Raw genomic sequence first — 16,917 nt, forward strand, 5'->3', positions numbered from 1 at the left:
CTCGCTATTTCCTTCCTGCACTCTGACTGCTGTTTGAGATATGACCTACAACGGTGGTGTCATCTGAAAACTTGCAGATGGCGTTAGAGCAGAATCTGGCCACATCAAATGTAGAGTAGAGGGCTGAGGACGCAGCCTTGTGGGGCACCAGTGTTGAGAATAATCGTGCCAGAGGTACTGCTGCCCATCCTCACTGATTGCAGTCTGTTCGTCAGGAAGTCGAGGATCCAGTTACAGAGGGAGCTGTTGAGTCCCAGGTTTTGCAGTTTGGTGATGAGTTTGCTTGGAATTAGTGTTGAAGACAGAGCTGTAGTCAATAAACAACAGTCTAATGTAGGTGTCTTTACTGTCCAGATGCTCCAGAGCTGTGTTGGGCCAGGGAGATGGCATCCACTGTAGACCTGTTTTGGCGATAGGGGAGTATTCAGTCTCCTCAACATGGTGTTTATCCTGAGTTACTGACCACAAGGATTCACTGAATATTTTTCAGGATGCTAATTTGTGGGAATTATGTTGGGAATGATACTTAAAGAAACTTGGAATATTTTAATGAAAAGCACACATACTGCTTGGTAATGTTTATGGAAGGTGTTAAAGAACTGTTGTAATAAACATTAAAGCTGTTTTAACAATGTGTACAGTATTCAAAACTAGAGATTGGAGAATGTGTAATTGTAAACAATATTTTGGCATATATAACAAAATGCACTACTGGAGAATATGTGGGGGAATTAATAAATGGGGGAATGTGTTAATAAAAACATACAACAGTTTGGGAAGTGTGATTTCTTAAACTGGGAATATGCAAAGTTTGTTTTAGGAATGTGGTTTAAAATGTTTTGGCAATGTGTAATAAAGCTGTGTTGGGAATGTGATTTAGAAGAACTGCTGTTGTGTGGGGAATATGAATAAAAACTATTGGGGAATATGTCAAAACTGGGAATGTGTGATGTTTTTTTGGAGGTGGTCGATAGGGATTCATTTTTAATAGGTGCTGTTTGGGGAAAGTGTAATAAACTGGTAAATATGAACAGTAATGTGTGAACAATGAATTGGGAATGTACAGTGTGCTGTGTTTGGGGAATGTGTCAATAAAATACACTGGATAATGTGAAGAACTGGGGAATGTTAAAGCCGGGATGTTCATATAGGAACACAAACTGTTGGGCATGTGTAATAAAATGTCTGGGGATTGTGTAGTAAATTGTGGGGGTGGTGGGGGGGGATAAACCCATGAAGGGGAATTTGTCACATTTTACAAACACAGGGTTTGGGGAATATTTGTTAGAAAACCCCACTGGGGAATGTTCAAATGCCCAAACTGGGGAATGTTCAAATGCCCAAACTGGGTAATGTTTTAAAGAACTGTTGGAATGTGTAGTAAATAAGGGAAAGTGTGAAGTTGAATGAATTGTTGGGAAATGTGTTAATAAACAGGCTGTTTAGGGAATGTGTGAATAATGAACTGTTGTGGCATATGCAAAAACTGTTTCTGGGAACATTGTTTAAAATGTTTAGGAAATGTAATGAAAACTGTTGTGTTTGGGCAATGTGTGGGGAAAATTAATGAATAAATAGACACAAACTGGGGAATATGTTTGTAAAAAAATTACAAACTGGAGTGTAGATAACACAAGCTGTTGGGAGCATGTAAAGTTTGAGGGAATGTGGTTTTAAAAAACCATTTAGGGAATTTTATAATTAAACTAGGGAATGTGCTATTAACACAAAATGGCATGTGTGAGAAATGGGTAAATAACTTGGGGAATGTGTTGATTAAAAGCACCCACAGAAACTGGTAATGTGTTGAACAGCTGGGGATTGTGTAATGAAGACAACCTGTTTGGGGAATGTGTAGTAAACTGTTGGAATGTGTGGGGGAAATGAATTAAAATGGGAGGTGTTCAACTTGCACTGGGGAATGTGTTAATAATAAACTTGGAATGGTTTTATAAAAAACAGATTCTTTGGGGAATATGTGAATAATAAACACAAGCTGTTGGGAAATGGTTTCTAAAAATAGTTTATGGAATATGTTAGTTGTGAATTTGATTTTTTTAAAGTGCACTTGTGTGGAATGTGTAACATCCATATTTGGGGAATGTGCAATTAATAACTGGGGTATGTGTGGGAAATAAACTATATGGGAATGATTAATAACAACTGTTTTTGGAGAATGTCATAAACACAAATTTGGAATGTGTTAATGTGGGGGGTGGACTTGCACTCTCTGGGTCTCATACACAAAAATACCACTAGTGGGGGAATGCAGAGTAAACAGACACCAACTGTTGAGAATGTGTGGTGGCGGGGAAATGAATGAATAAGGGAATGTGCTGATAAACTCGAATTGGGAATGTGTTTTTTTTTTAAAAACTCCCAAACGGGAGAGTTATAAAACTATTCTGGGGAATGTGTGAGTAATAAACACAGGCTGTTGGGAACATTTATAAATTATAAATGTGGTTTTAAGATATTTGTGTGTTTGGAATATGTGACTTTAAAATGGTGTGTTTGGGGAAAGCTTAAAAAGTTGTGTTTGGGGAATGTGCAACAAACTGAGAATGTGTATTTAACAAAAAACCTGGTAAATATCATAAGAAACAACAGTTTGTGAAATGTCATAAAAACAGTGGGGAATGTATTAAACTATTGTTTGGGAATGTTGATTTTAAAAACACAATGTGAACTGTTAGGGAATGCGCAATGAGAAAACACAACTGGAAATGTGGGGGAAGAGTTGTTGGAGAATGTGTAACAAAAGCACAAATGTTTGGAAAGAGTTGATGCAAAAATGCACACAGTTTGAGAACTGTGTGAAGAATGAAAACTTCCAAACTGGAGAAAATGTAAAAAAAAAACTTTGGGAACATTTTGTTTGGAAGAACTTGTTAAGGGAATGTGTAATGAAAGAGAACTGGAAAATAAGGGAATGTTTTCTAAAAATCTGTTTGGAGGAATGTGTGAATGAAGAGCACAAGCTGTTAGAAAATATATAAACTGTTTTTGAGAACATGGTGTAAAGTTTTGGGGAGCATGTGATGAAAAAAAACTAGGGAATGTGATTTTTATTTAAAGCTGCAGTGTTTAGGAAAAGTTGCAAAAATGAATAAATAAGGGAATGCGTTAATAAACCTGTTTTTGGAGGCACAGCTTTGTGGGCCGAAGGGCCTGAACTGCGCTGTAGGTTTTCTATGTTCTATGAATGTACACAAACTGTTGGAACTGTGTAAGAGCTTATTTTTGGGAACATGATTTTAATCTGTTTTGGGAAAGAGTTATAAAACTAAGCTGTAGTTTTGGTAATGGTGTTTTCAAAGGTTTCATTTGGGGAATGTGTAATGAAGACATGCAGCTGAGTAATGTGTGTGTGTGTGTGGAGGAAGGAGTGTTAACTCGCGCTGGGGAATGTGGTATGAAAAGCTGCCTTGGGCCATGTGTGAATAATAAACTGGGAAATGTTAGTTTGTTTTTAAAACATGGTTTTAAAAACTGTTCAGGGAATGTGTGAAACTGATTTGTGAGCTGGAGGTGCAGTGCATGGGGAATATGTAACAAAACTGTGCTTGGAATGTGCAATTGAAACTCTGAGGAATGTGTGAAAAATCAGTGAATCAACTGCCATGGAATCATCATGGAAAACTGTTTTGGGAATGTGGCATTGGGAATGTGGCATAAGAAATGTGCACAGACTTAAAGTTTAAAAACTTGCACGCTTTCTGGTAATATGCCAAAGAACTGTTGAAATGTGTATAATATATAGTAAATACAAACTGTTTGGGAGAGGAATGAAAAAGTAAGGGTGCGTGTTAAAGACAAACCGGGAAATGTGTGAAACGTTTTTAATGCATACAAACTGGGGTGTTTATAAAACTGGGGAATGTGTGAATGAACACAAGCAGTTGGGGAAACATTTAAACTTTTTCGGGGATGTTGTTTAAAAAACTGGGGGATTTGTGATGATTCAACTGTTTGAATGTGTGATTTTTAAAGTTCGGAAAGTATAATAAGCTAGTGTTTGGAATGTGGGTGGGGGATAATAAATGAATAAGGGACGGTTAATAAAAACTGCAAATGTCATAAATGCACAAAGTGGGGGTGTCATGAACTGTTATTTGGGCAATGTGACCATTAAACTTGTAATGTGTAAATACACCAGCTGTTGGGAAATGGGTAAAGACCTGTTTTTGGGAACATTTTTAAATTGGGGAATGTGTAATCAAACAAAAATGCTGTTTGAGTGATTGTTGGGTGTTTTAGGGAATGTGTAATGAAGAAAACTGGGGATGTGTTGTGGGAAAACTGCTGTTTTGGGCAAGGTGTTTAAAACTTTGGGGGAATGTGTGAATAATGAAAACACAAACTGGGAATATGTAAACTTTGGGGACATGTTTTTTTTAGAAAAACTGGGGAATGTGCAATGAAACTGCTGCTTTGGGGATGTTATTTTAAGTGTTTTGAGCACCACCAAACTTGGACGTGTGAAAAATGAGAAACTGGGGCATATGTCAAAAATAAGCTGCTTGAAGAATGTGTCATTAAAAAGCAGTTGCAAATTTTTCTGGGAATGTAGTTTTAAATTGTTCAGGGAATGTGTAATGAGAGAACTGCTGTTCTGTAAATGTGTCATTAAAAGAAAATGAGGAATGTGTATAATTACATAACAAAAACACTGGAGCATGTGTAATGGTAAAACACAAGCTCTTTGTGTAAGGTGTGGGGTGATTAAAATACTGCTGTTTGGGGAATGTATAGTAAATAAACACAAACTGTTGGGGAAAGTGTGAGGAATGAATAAACTGAATGTGTTGATAAACTGGGAAACATCACAAACAGAAACCATGATTGGGGAATGTCCAGAAGAATAAACACAAACTGCTGCTTGGGGAATGTTTTTCGTAACCTGCTTGCAAATGTGTAATAGTGTTGGATTGTTTTCAAAGCATGGGGACTGTATAGTAAATGCAAACTGTTGGGAAACTTGTAAACAATTGGGGAATTGGTGGAAATAAACACAATAGTTGGTGCCCATGTCACAAGAAACACTGGCTGTTCCAAAGGGATGTTTTGCAAAAATACTGCTGTTTGGGGAATGTGTAATGGTAAAAATCATCTGTCAGGGAATATGTAGCAGCAAGAATCTGTTGGGAATGTATGGGGGTGGGGGTGGAGGGAAATGAATGCTCTTGAGGAATGGTTTAAAACAAACTGGGGAAACGTAAAGAAAACAACACAAACTGGGGATTGTGTTCAGCAGCTGTTGGGCAATCTAAAAATACGGCTGCGTTGTCTTGGAACATGTCATGTCGAAGGATCCAGCTGTGTCGCTTGAGGAATGTTAATGGTTTTGGGTAATGTGTAAAGAAGTCTTGGGAAATGTTCAATAATAATCCCCTTTGCGGAAGGTGTAGTGAATGCAAACTGTTTGGGGATGGTGTAGTCAAATGCAGAATGTATGGAAAATGATTGAATAAACTGGGGAATGTGATGTAAAAACACAGAATGGGGAATGTGTTGAAATATACAAAAACTATCCACATTCTTGGGAATGTGGTTTTAAATGTGTGGGATCAGTAATGAAAGAAAACAGTTCTGGGAATGTGATTTTTAGGTGATTGTTTCAGGAATGTGTAACAAAAATGCAAGTTGGAAATGTGTTTGGGGGAGAGAGGAATGAATAAACAGAGTCTGGTGAACATGTTATAAAATATACAGTGTTTGGAGTGTGAATAATGAACACAACCTGTTGGAGAGCATGTGATGTTTTTGGCAATATGGTTTGGAAAACCAGTCAGGGAATGTGTAGTAAACACAAACTGTTAGCATATGTAGAAAAATATATGTATAATTTGGGATGTGTTAAATAAAACACCAACACAAACTGAGTACTGTGTCAATGAATGGTTGGGATTGTGTAATGAGAAACTGTTTGAGGAATGTGAAAAATAAAAAGGGATGTGTTTAAAACCCTCACTGGGGAATGTGTTAATAAACTTGGAATGGTTTTAAAAAGTTTCTTTGGGGGATATGTGAGTAATAAACACAAGCTGTTGGGAAATAAAAATTTGGGAACATGTTTTTTTATAGCACTTTAGGAGATGTGAAATGAAATTGCTGTGATTTGGTAATGGGATTTTAAGTGCATTACTGAGTGTGTAATAAATAGCTGTGCTTGGGGAATGCAATTAAAGCTATTTGGCAATGTGTGGAAAATGAATTAACTGGGAATGTGTCAAAAGAAACACAAACTTGGAATGTGTTAATGGAAGCTTTGGGTCATGTGCTCAAAAATATGTGGAAAATGAACAAAAGGGTATGTGCTAAGAAACACTCAAATTGGGAATGTTAACACTCCCAAACTGGGGCCTGTTATAGAACTACTCTGGGGAATGTGTGAATAATGAACGCAGGCTGTGGGGAATGTGTTTAAAAAAAAATCATTGTGTTTTTGGAATCATGGCTTTAAAACTGTTTGAGGAATGTGTGTCTTCAAAGTTCTGTTTGGGGAAAGCTTACAAAGCTGCTGTATTTTGGAAATGTGACAAATTAAGTAGCTAGGATGTGCTAATAAAAACACAAACTGAAATAAATAACAGTGTGAGAAACACTGGGGTGTCTGTTAACTTATTGCTTGAATGTGTTTTTAATGCATACAAGCTGGGGTGTGTTCATAAAACTATTTTGTGAATGTGTGAATAACAAACACAAGCTGTTGGGGAATATTTAAACTGTTTCTGGGAACTTAGTTTAAAGCTGAAAGTAAATGTGTAATTAAACAACTGTTTGGGGAATGTGTGATACACTTGTTTGGAAATTGTAAAAAGCTGCAATGCTTGGAGTGTGTGGGGGTGGATGAACAAATAAGGGAATATGTTAATAAAAACTGTTGGCAAATGTCATGAATGTACAAACAGGTGTTATATACTGTTGCTTGGCCAATGTGCCAATAAAACTTGGAATGTGTAAATACATACACCAGCTGTTGAAATGTGTAAAGACTTTTCAAAAAACTTTGGAAAATGTAATGAAACAATGCATTTTTGAATGATTTAGGATATTGTGGGGAATGTGTAATGGAAAACGATCATCTGGGGCTGTGCTACTACAAAAATGCAGTTTTGGGTAATGTGTTAAGAGAAACACACAAACGAGAGTGTTATAAAGCTGTTGTGGAAATGTGTGAATAATGAACACAAGCTGTTAGGGAATGTGAAAACGGGTGTTTGGAACTGGTTTAAACTGCAGGGAAGGTGTACTGCAACTGGGGAATGTGTTATTTTTAAACTGTGTTGATGGAAAGTGTAATAAACTGGAGAATGTGTGAACAATAAACAAGGGGATGTGTAAACGAAAACATGGACACTGGGAAATCATAATAAATGCACACACTGCAGAATGTGTAATGAAATACAAACAAGCTGTTGCTTGAAGAATGTGTCATTAAAAACAAGCTGTCGCAAAATGGTTTCTGGAATGCAGTTAACTGTTTAGGGAATGTGTACTGCAAAAAAAAACTGCCATGTTGTGTGAATGTGTCATTAAAATGTTGTTAAGGAATGTGTATAATAAACCCACTGGCAAATGTGTAATGGAAAAACACAGCTCTTTTTGTATAAAGTGTTAAAGAACTGGGGGATGTACAATAAAATACTGTTTGGCAAATGGTAAATACAATGTTGGGGCGCGTGAAGAATGAATAAAGTAAATGGGGAAATGTCATGGAATGCATGAACTGTATGGGGAAATGTCACAAACACAAACTGCTCTTGGGGAATGTTAGCAGGAATAAACACAAACTGATCGGGGAATCTGTGTTAAACCTCCAGGAATGTTTTCATTTAAATGTGTGTGGGGATTGTTTTCAGTGTAGTGAATGTAGTAAATAGGAAGAATTCAGAATGTGTTAACAAAACTGCATGTGTCACACAACCATGCACAAACTGAACCATGGGGATGTGTTGCAAAAACACTGCTGTTGGGGAATGTATAGCAGATACAATCCGTTGGGAATGTGTGAACAATGAATGAATGGAGGAATGGTTTAAAAACACAAACTGTTTGGAAACATGTCATGAAAATAAACTGTTTGGGGATTGTTAAACAGATGAGCAGTGTGGAACAAAAATACCCCTGTTGTCTGGGAATGTTTTGTGTTGAAAAATTCAGCTGTCACTTGGGGAATGTGTTTAAACCATAAATGTTTCTGGGTAATGTGTATTGAGAAATGTTCAACAAAAATAACCTCTGTGGAATGTGTGGAAAATGCAAACTGTGTTTGGGGATATTGAAATCAATTGTGGAATGTGTGGAAAAATGAATAAGTTGGGGAATGTGATGTAAAAATGCACAGAGGTAATGTGTTGCAATATGCAAAAACTTGTTTTTGGGAGTGTTGTTTTAAACTTGAGGGATCACTAATGAAATAAAACTGCTGTTTTTGGAATGTAATTTTTGATGAAGCTGTTTAGGGAATGTGTGATGAAATACACACTTGGAAAGGGGTGTGTGTGAGAATGAATAAATAATGGAATGTGTTTGAAAGGAAAATACACAAATTTGTGAAATGTGTTTTTAAAAGTACACAACATGGTGTTATAACTTATGGGAAATGTGAGAATACTGAACACAAAGCTGATGGGTAAAGGGAATCTTGATTTTAAATCTGTTTTTTGGAAAGGTGTGATGAAACAACTGTGGAGGTTTGTGACAAAGTTATGTGTCTGGGGAAAGTAATCAGATACGATAGATGAAATGTGTGAGGGATGAATAAAGGAAAGGGTTAACGACTTCATGTCTATTCAAACAGTAGAGGAACTGGAGTATTACAAAACTATTTTGCTGAATGAGAATCAACAGTTCATGGTAAGACATAACTAAGGGAAAAGCATAATAAAGCTCCTGTGCTTCCTTAATGTGTGGTAAAGGGAATGTGTTAATTGAAAAAAACTGTTTCAGGGATGTCACACGTAGAAAAAACAAGTGGGAAATGTTAATAAACTAATTCGAGAAGAACATTGCCTTTTCAGAAACTGATGGAATGTGTATTGAAACAAGTGCTGTTTTGTGACATGTGATGAACAACAAACATGCTGTCAAAGAAACTACACTGAAATGTCCTGAAAAATGAAATGCAAATGTGTTGTTAAACAATAGGGTGTGAACTAATGTTGTACAAAATGTGTATAACAATTAACGAATTGCAAATAACAAGATGTGTGGAATGTGAAAAAAACATTGAAGTGTGGGTGGTGGAGGATTTACGAGAAGTGTAGGGTTAGGTTGTGAGTTAGCGGGCAGTGGGAAAATTATCCCTCTTGTGTTCATTGATCTTGTTACTGGAGATTCAGTCTCACTGTACCCTGCCAGTTTGATTGGCCCACGGGTTCATGATCTTGGTCTGGTTCCACTTGCCTTTATTGTGATCTGTGCCTTATTCCAGAATCCATATCTTAATAGGGGGGGCAATTGTGCTTGTCGAGGGTTTTGTAGTTAGGTAGGGAATCTGTAGGCGCAGTTTAAGGTCCGTCTGGTTTTCTGTGATCCCAACTTGGGCTCATCTCGCAAGGATCATCCTCGCCTCTTGGGTATCTTGGCCTTTCTGTTGGCGCTTTGTGGACCAAGATAATGAGAACCGTGTCACTTCAAGGTTAGGTTGTGAGTTAGCGGGCAGTGGTAAAATTATCCCTCTTGTGTTCATTGATCTCGTTACTGGAGATTCAGTCTTACTGTACCCTGCCACTTTGATTGGCTCATGGGTTCATGATCTTGGCCTGGTTCTAGTCGCCTTCATTGCGATCTGTGCCTTATTCCAGAATCCATTGTGCTTGTGGAGGGTTTTTTCCTTGTGGGGGTGTCGGTACAGGTTATTCGGGCTGTTGGCTTGGGTTAGTCGGGGTGTTGGCTAGAGTTGTGTGGTGTTAGGTTTAGGGGAAGGGGTTAGGGGAGGTGGTGGTGAATTTGGGACCTGGTCGTAAGTGTTTGGGGGGAACGTACTTGAGTGTATGTGGGATCAGGAGGGGTGCCCGTTGGCTGGTCTGTGTGAGGAAGCTGTCTGTGATCTGTAGATCGGGATGCATGTCGGCTGGCGGGGGGTGGAACATGGAATGTGCTGTGTCAGGGAAGCTGGCTTATACACGGGCTAAGTGTTTTGGGGGGAAAAATACTGGAGTGTGTGTGTGGTCAGAAGCGGTGAGTGTTGCCTGGTCTGTGTTGGGAGACAAAAGTTGTCTTCGACCCTAACTTAAATGTATCAGGATGTGTGTGGGATGAGGGGGTGGTACATGTGAGCTGGTCTATTGGGGGTGGGTTCTGTCTGGGTCAGGCTGTGAGTGTGTGGGAGTGTATGTCAGGTGAGGGGGAAGATCTTTTTTTGGGATTGGGTCCCCAGTCAGAGTCAAATCCATCAGGAGCTTGTGACCCTCTTCTTTTTAAGCCTAATTTACTAGGCCCGATTCTGAATTTTTTAAAAGTTTTTTTTTGTGTTTTTTTTTGTTTTTTTATTTATTTACTGATTTTTTTAGACTTGGTTTAGACCGTTTGGAGAGTGGGTTTGTAATAACTCAATCCATTTCTTCTCTGATCTCTTTCTCTGGGAGCTTGACCAGTTCAGGTTAGTTTCCAGGCCCAGGATCTTTAAAGACTGGATACCCTGCTGCTGGAAATGCCTGCTGACAGGTCTGCTCTGCTCTTGCCCTGTAATCATACTCAGGTGCCCTGTCAGTCGCACCCTTAGGCTGTTACCTGTTTCCCCTATGTATAAGATGTGGCACTCTTTACACTGGATGGCACAGACTACATTTTCCTGCCCACAGGTTATCCTCTGCTCTATCCGTGCCCATTTTCCTGTTGCTCTGTTGTGGATGCTTTTTGCTATTTTTAAATGTTTACATGCTCTGCAGTGTCTCCCGCCACAGTTCGGGGCTGTGTACAGTTTGCTACTAACTAATAGGTCTCTCAGATTCCTGGCCCTTTTAAAAGCTGACACTATCGTGAATGCTCCCAGTGAGCTCACCTCTCCCTTCACTTGTCGGAAATGGCTCTTAATTAGTTTGTGGATATCGACGGCCGTACTGCTGTACCCTGTTATCAGTGGAAGCTTGGGTGTTGCCCTATTCTGCGCCCTGGGGTCTGTCAGGCCTCTCAGGAAATCGGATTTGATGTGTCTGAGTCTGCGTTTACTGTAACCTCTCTGTCTAAGAGCAGTGTAGAGGATAGTCGTGGCTTGCTTGAAATCCTCCTCCCTGCTGCAAATGCGGTGGAAGCGGCTCAGTTGTGATTTGACGATGCCCCTGAAGGTGTGTTTGGGGTGATGGCTTGCCATGTGCGGGAGGGTGTGGGTGTCCGTCAGCTTGAAAAAGACTTTAGTCGCTAGTTTCTGCCTACCATTTTCTGCTGCTAGTTTAATAACGGTGGTGTCTCGGAAATCCACTTTCTCTCTGCTCGTGATGGCCTTCACTTTTATGGAGGGGTGATGTGTGTTCAGGATTTGTATGAATTCCTCTAACTCTCTCTCAGAATGTGTCCACACACCCCGGATGTCATCTAGATATCTGTGGAGGCACAGGGGATTTTTGGGGCATTTAGGGAAGACTGTCTCCTCCCACTTTGCCATGTATATGTTGGAGAGGTGGTGGGGGACGGGGAGGGGAGGGAGTGAGGTGGTAGTGGAGGGAACGAAGTGCTGGGGGAGAGGAGGGGAGGGAGCGAGGTGGTAGGGGAGGGGGAGGGGAGGGAGCGAGGTGGTGGGTGACGGGGAGGGGGGGAGGGAGCGAGGTGGTGGGTGACGGGGAGGGGGAGGGGAGGGAGCGAGGTGGTGGGTGACGGGGAGGCAGCGAGGTGGTGGGGGAGGGGAGGGAGCGGGGAGGGTAGGGAGCGAGGTGGTGGGGGAGGGGAGGGAGCGAGGTGGTGGGGGAGGGGAGGGAGCGAGGTGGTGGGGGAGGGGGAGGGGAGGGGAGGGAGCGAGGTGGTGGGGGATGGGGACGGGGGAGGGGAGGGCGTTGGGGAGGTGGTGGGCTGGTGGTGGTGAAGGATGGGCGGGGAGGGTGAGGGAGGGGAGGGGGAGGGGAGTGAGAGAGATGGAGGAGGAGCAGGGTAAAGATGGAGGGGAGGGAGGGAGGGTAGTTGCGGGGAGGGGGAGGAGGAGGAGGAGGAGGGTGGGAGTGACCCGATGCTGATTTTCCAACCACAGCTCCTTCAGTGACCATGGTCGACACCGAGACCAAACCCGATAGCAAACAGGAGGTCCCCGTGGGACAGCCTGAGGCTTTCGTCTACAAGGTGGGTCCCAGCGGCTCCTGACGTATGACATGGTGAGGCTCCCTCCGCACTGTCCCATCACACACCCCCGGGGTCAGACACAGGGTGAAGCTCCCTCTGCACTGTCCCATCACACACTCCCGGGGTCAGACACGGTGAAGATCCCCCCGCACCGTCCCGTCACACACATTATACTTGGGGACAGGATGTGTCTGATCTTTCACTGGTGTGATGAACCTCTTTTCTTACCACCTTCCCACAGATGTTGATCTACGAACGGAAGAATTATCAGGGCTGCTGCCTCTCTCTGTCCAGCGAGTGCAGGAATGTTTGTGACCTGGGCTTTGAGAGGATCCGATCCGTGCGTGTGGACTGTGGACCTTAAGGAAGTCTTGCTCTGGGTCTTTGGGAGTTCCTGAGGGCAGGGAGGGAGGTTGAGGGAATCAGTGGCTCTCGGTTTACATGCTGGAATCTCGCGGTCTCGCCCAGACGGTCCCATCTCCCCGCGTTTGGCCCATATCCCTCTGAACCTTTCCCGTCCGCGGACCTGTCTGAGTGTTTTTAATGTCCCTGCCTCGACCCCTCCCTCTGACAGCCCGTCCCACACATGGACCACCCTCTGGGTGAAGTTTCATGTACCCCGCTGTGTCCTTGGACGACCTTCTACACCGTCCACAATGCCCCAGATCGTTGTATCGTCTGAGAGCTCACTACCCCACCCATCCACGTTCCCACCCAGGTATTTGATATACCCACAGCAGATGGTAGGGGTCCCAGTCCGGATCCCTCTGGGACAACACTGGTCACCGACCTCCAGCCGGAATGAGTCCCCTCGACCACCGCCCTCTGTCTTCTGTGGACGAGACAGTTCTGGATCGAACCGCCCAGGAACCGAACTACCTGCAGGTGTTGTCACTGGGGACGCTGGATCTCTCCCTCACCTGCCTGCAGGAGAAACATCCCACTGCCCTGACCTCCATGCCCTCCCCAGTTCCTTCCACCCAGAAACTGATCACTGCTCACCCTCCTCATTGAAGCCCACACGTTGACCTCAACAGCCCCCTCTGACCCTCTGCCCTTCGACCCCCCCTGCCCTCTGACCACCTACCTGCCAACACCCTGCCCTCTGACCCCCTATCTGCCAATCCCCTGTCGCCTGACCTCCCTGCCCTCTAACGCCTGCCTTCTGACCCCTGCCTTCAGCTGCCTCTTTTAAAGGTGGGTGATCTTCGACAAGTCCAACTTTGAAGGTGAGATGTTTGTCCTGGAAAAGGGAGAGTTTCCTTGCTGGGACGCCTGGTCCAACAGCTTCCGGAACGACTACACTCTCTCCTTCAGACCTGTATGCATGGTGAGTGACCCCCGACCCTGCACGCGAGACCCTTCTGTTTGGAATGTGACCCCCCTCTGATCCCTTGACCCTCTCTGCCCCGACGCTGTCAACCCTGCCCTCTAACCCCCTCTGAGCCCCTCTGCCCTCTAACCCCTTCTACCCTCTCATCCCTTGATTCTCTCTGCCCTTCTGCCCCCTGACCCTCTCACACCCTGCCCTCTGACCCCCACTCCCCTGACCCTCTCACCCTCGTGCCCTCTCAGTCCTCACCCTCTGGCCCTTGCCCTTTCCTGCCTGACCCCCTTATCCTCCCACCTCCTGTTCCGTGCCTGATGACCCCGTGCCCTGTGCAGTGGGGTTCAGAGGGCAGGGGTCAGAGTGTTCTCTTATTGCCTGACCCCACTGTTTGCGCTGTGACCCCTGACCCCAATGACATGCCTGTCCCTGTTCTGTGACCCCTGACCTTGGCTTGGGCCTTGTGACCCCTCGGGGCCTGACCCTGGGGTCACTGAGCCCAGGAACAGTGGATCATTCTCATGGGATCCGGGCTGAGCCCCAGGAACGCAGATCATTCCCTGAAACATTCCTGTCTCAGCAGGATTCCAGGGAGCAGAAGGTCTGCCTGTTTGAGATGGCTGGGTTCAAGGGCCGGAAGATGGAGGTCTCTGACGATAATGTTCCAAGCCTCTTCTCCCACGGATTCAGTAACAGGGTGGGAAGTGTTCAGGTGAGCGGAGGCAGGTGAGTGCGGACAGGGAGACAGGGAGGGACGGAGTGATGGCGAGGGCGAGGGAGGGAGAGATGGAGAGGGGGAGGGAGGGAGGGAGAGGGATTCAGTAACAGGGTGGGAAGTGTCGAGGTGACCGGGGACAGGTGAGTGCGGAGGGGGTGGGAGGTAGGGAGGGAGAGGGATTGGGGACTTTCTGGGGTTGGGAGGTCCAGGGTTGGGGTGCTTTGGGGTTTACACTCCCTCACTGCCCGGTTTAACCCTCACCCTCTCTCTCTCCCACAGCTGGGTCGGATATGAATTCCCAGGATATCGGGGTTACCAGTTTCTCCTGGAGAAGGGTGAGTTCGGACACTGGAACCAGTGGGGGGCTCGACAGCCCCAGATCCAGTCCATCCGTCGCATTGGTGACCAGAACTGGCACCCCCACGGCTGCTTCACCCCATCCCAGTGAGGGGGCGGTGTCAGCTCTCTACAGAAGGGTCGGGGTCCAAGGCCGAGGGGAGCTGAGCTGGGGAGGGGTCATAGGGTGTGTGGAACTGAGCTGGGGAGGGGCTAGGGGTCCCGAGGGCAAGGGGAACCAAGCTGGGGAGGGGTTAGGGGGTGAAAGGGCGTGGGGAACTGAACTGGGGGGGGTTCAGGGGGTCATGGTACGTGGGGAACTGAGCCAGAGAGGGTCAGGGATCAGAGGGTGTGAAGATCCAAAGTGGGGAGGGTCAGAGGTCAGAATATGTGGGGAACAGATCTGGGGAGGGGTCAGAGGGCATGGGGATCTAAACTGGGAAGGGGCTGGGGGTCAGAGGGCATGAAGATATGAGCCGGGGAGGCATTAGGGGTCAGAGGGCATGGATAACTGGACCAGAGAGGTGTCAGGGGTCAGAGGGTGTGGTCGTCCTGGCGATAATTGTCAGTATCAGGCTAACCGTGGGGTGAGGGATCAGTGTCAGGGGTTAGGTCAGTGATGGGCAGGTTTGGGGGGAACTGGCACAAGGCGAGAGGTTTACAGGTCGGGCTCCCCTCTCCCCCACCTCCCCCCCACCCCACAGGAGGGGGTGAACTAGAGGCAGAAACTCTCCAAGTGTTCCCTGGGGTCTTCCTGAGGTGTCGGGGGCAGGGTCTTACGAGGTCGAGTGGTAGAACTGGGGTAACCAGTGTAACTGGTTTAACGATGTAACCGGTACAACTGATGTAACACCAAACCTCACAATAAATAAAGAACTTGCAAACAGTCTGTGCCTTGGTCTCTCACAAACTTCCCACCGTCCCCACCGCCACCTGATCCCCCACACCTGATCCCCACCCCCACACCTGGTCCCCACCCCCACACCTGATCCCCACCCCCACTCCTGGTCCCCACCCCCACACCTGATCCCCACCCCCACACCTGGTCCCCACCCCCACACCTGATCCCCACCCCCACACCTGATCCCCACCCCCACTCCTGGTCCCCCATTGTGTTATTATGTGTTGTTACGTAGTTATAATGAAGAACTACAGTTCCCAGCAGGCAATTAAAGGGGTCACATGGGGGAACAGGAAGTGGCTGGAGAGAGCGGGAGAAGCTAGACTGTCTGTGCAGTCTGTTGTTGTTTTAAATAAATGTTCAGATGTTAAACCCACACCAAGTTTGTCTCGTGATGAAGAACAAACATAACGTGGTGTCAGAAGTGGGATTAATTCAATTATCGTCATCCTCATCTTCATCCTCTTCTTCTACTACTTACTTTTTCTTTTCAATTTTGGTAGCTGGAGTCATTTTAGTAGCATCGGTCTTTGTTTTAACACGATATGCTGCAAGATCCTGTTCATATCTTTCCTTGAGCTTGGTTTCCCTCTTTTCATATGGAATCTTATCACTTGCAGATGTTGCATTCCAAAGCTCTCCCAGCTTCCTGGCCGTCTCCCCAATTGATAAACCAGAATTTTCCTCTTTAATTTCTGGACACCAGTCAGAACAGAATACAAAGAAAGCAGATGGAGAGCTCTTTGGTGCATTAGGGTCCTTCTGTCTCTTTGTTTTCTTGGCACCTGTTGGTGGCACATAGTTTTTCATTTCTTTCTCCCAACGAAGCTTCTTTTGCCTTTTCTTCAAATTTTGTTTTCTCTTTGCCAGTCATTGACTTCCACCTTTCTGCACACTTCTTTGAAAATTCAGAAAAGTTGACAGTCGTATCAGGATGCTTCTTCAAGTTTGGACAAAGAAGGCATACGAGGACACTTTGCCTCAAGGTTTTTTGGGATCACCTCCCCTCACCATTTTGGCCTTTTCCCGTTTAGAATATGCTGAATTTTAGTCCTCTCGGAGCCTGAAAGCGAGGCGCTGTTGTAGAGTCTTTCCTTGCACTTGGTCCGCACGCTAACAATCAGCCTCACTCCGTCTCTTGCTGTAATGATTGTCAGAATGGCTAACGTGGCGAGGGAGCACATTGTTCCTGAAGTTCAGCAGTCACCAGATTTGCCAAGAGAGATTCAGGTGAGAGGCCGAGAGTTCCCATTATGGATAAGCTAAGTCCTCCCAAGCCTATGCAGTTTACTGGCAATCTAGCTGATAACTGGAAACACTTCAAACAGCGATTCAACATACATTTAGATGCCGGTGGAG

The 16,917-nt window shown here is 44.7% G+C and overlaps 2 pseudogenes; one reads left to right on the forward strand and one right to left on the reverse strand.

The window, feature by feature from the left end:
• The first annotated feature begins 12,300 nt into the window (after positions 1–12,300).
• Positions 12,301–14,769, forward strand: LOC127582390 (beta-crystallin B1-like; annotated as a pseudogene).
• Positions 14,770–15,993: 1,224 nt separating this feature from the next.
• On the reverse strand, positions 15,994–16,688 carry LOC127582499 (high mobility group protein B1-like; annotated as a pseudogene).
• Between the last annotated feature and the right edge of the window lie 229 nt (positions 16,689–16,917).

This window comes from Pristis pectinata, chromosome 24 (assembly GCF_009764475.1).
Source record: "Pristis pectinata isolate sPriPec2 chromosome 24, sPriPec2.1.pri, whole genome shotgun sequence".
Taxonomy (NCBI): Eukaryota; Metazoa; Chordata; class Chondrichthyes; order Rhinopristiformes; family Pristidae; genus Pristis; species Pristis pectinata.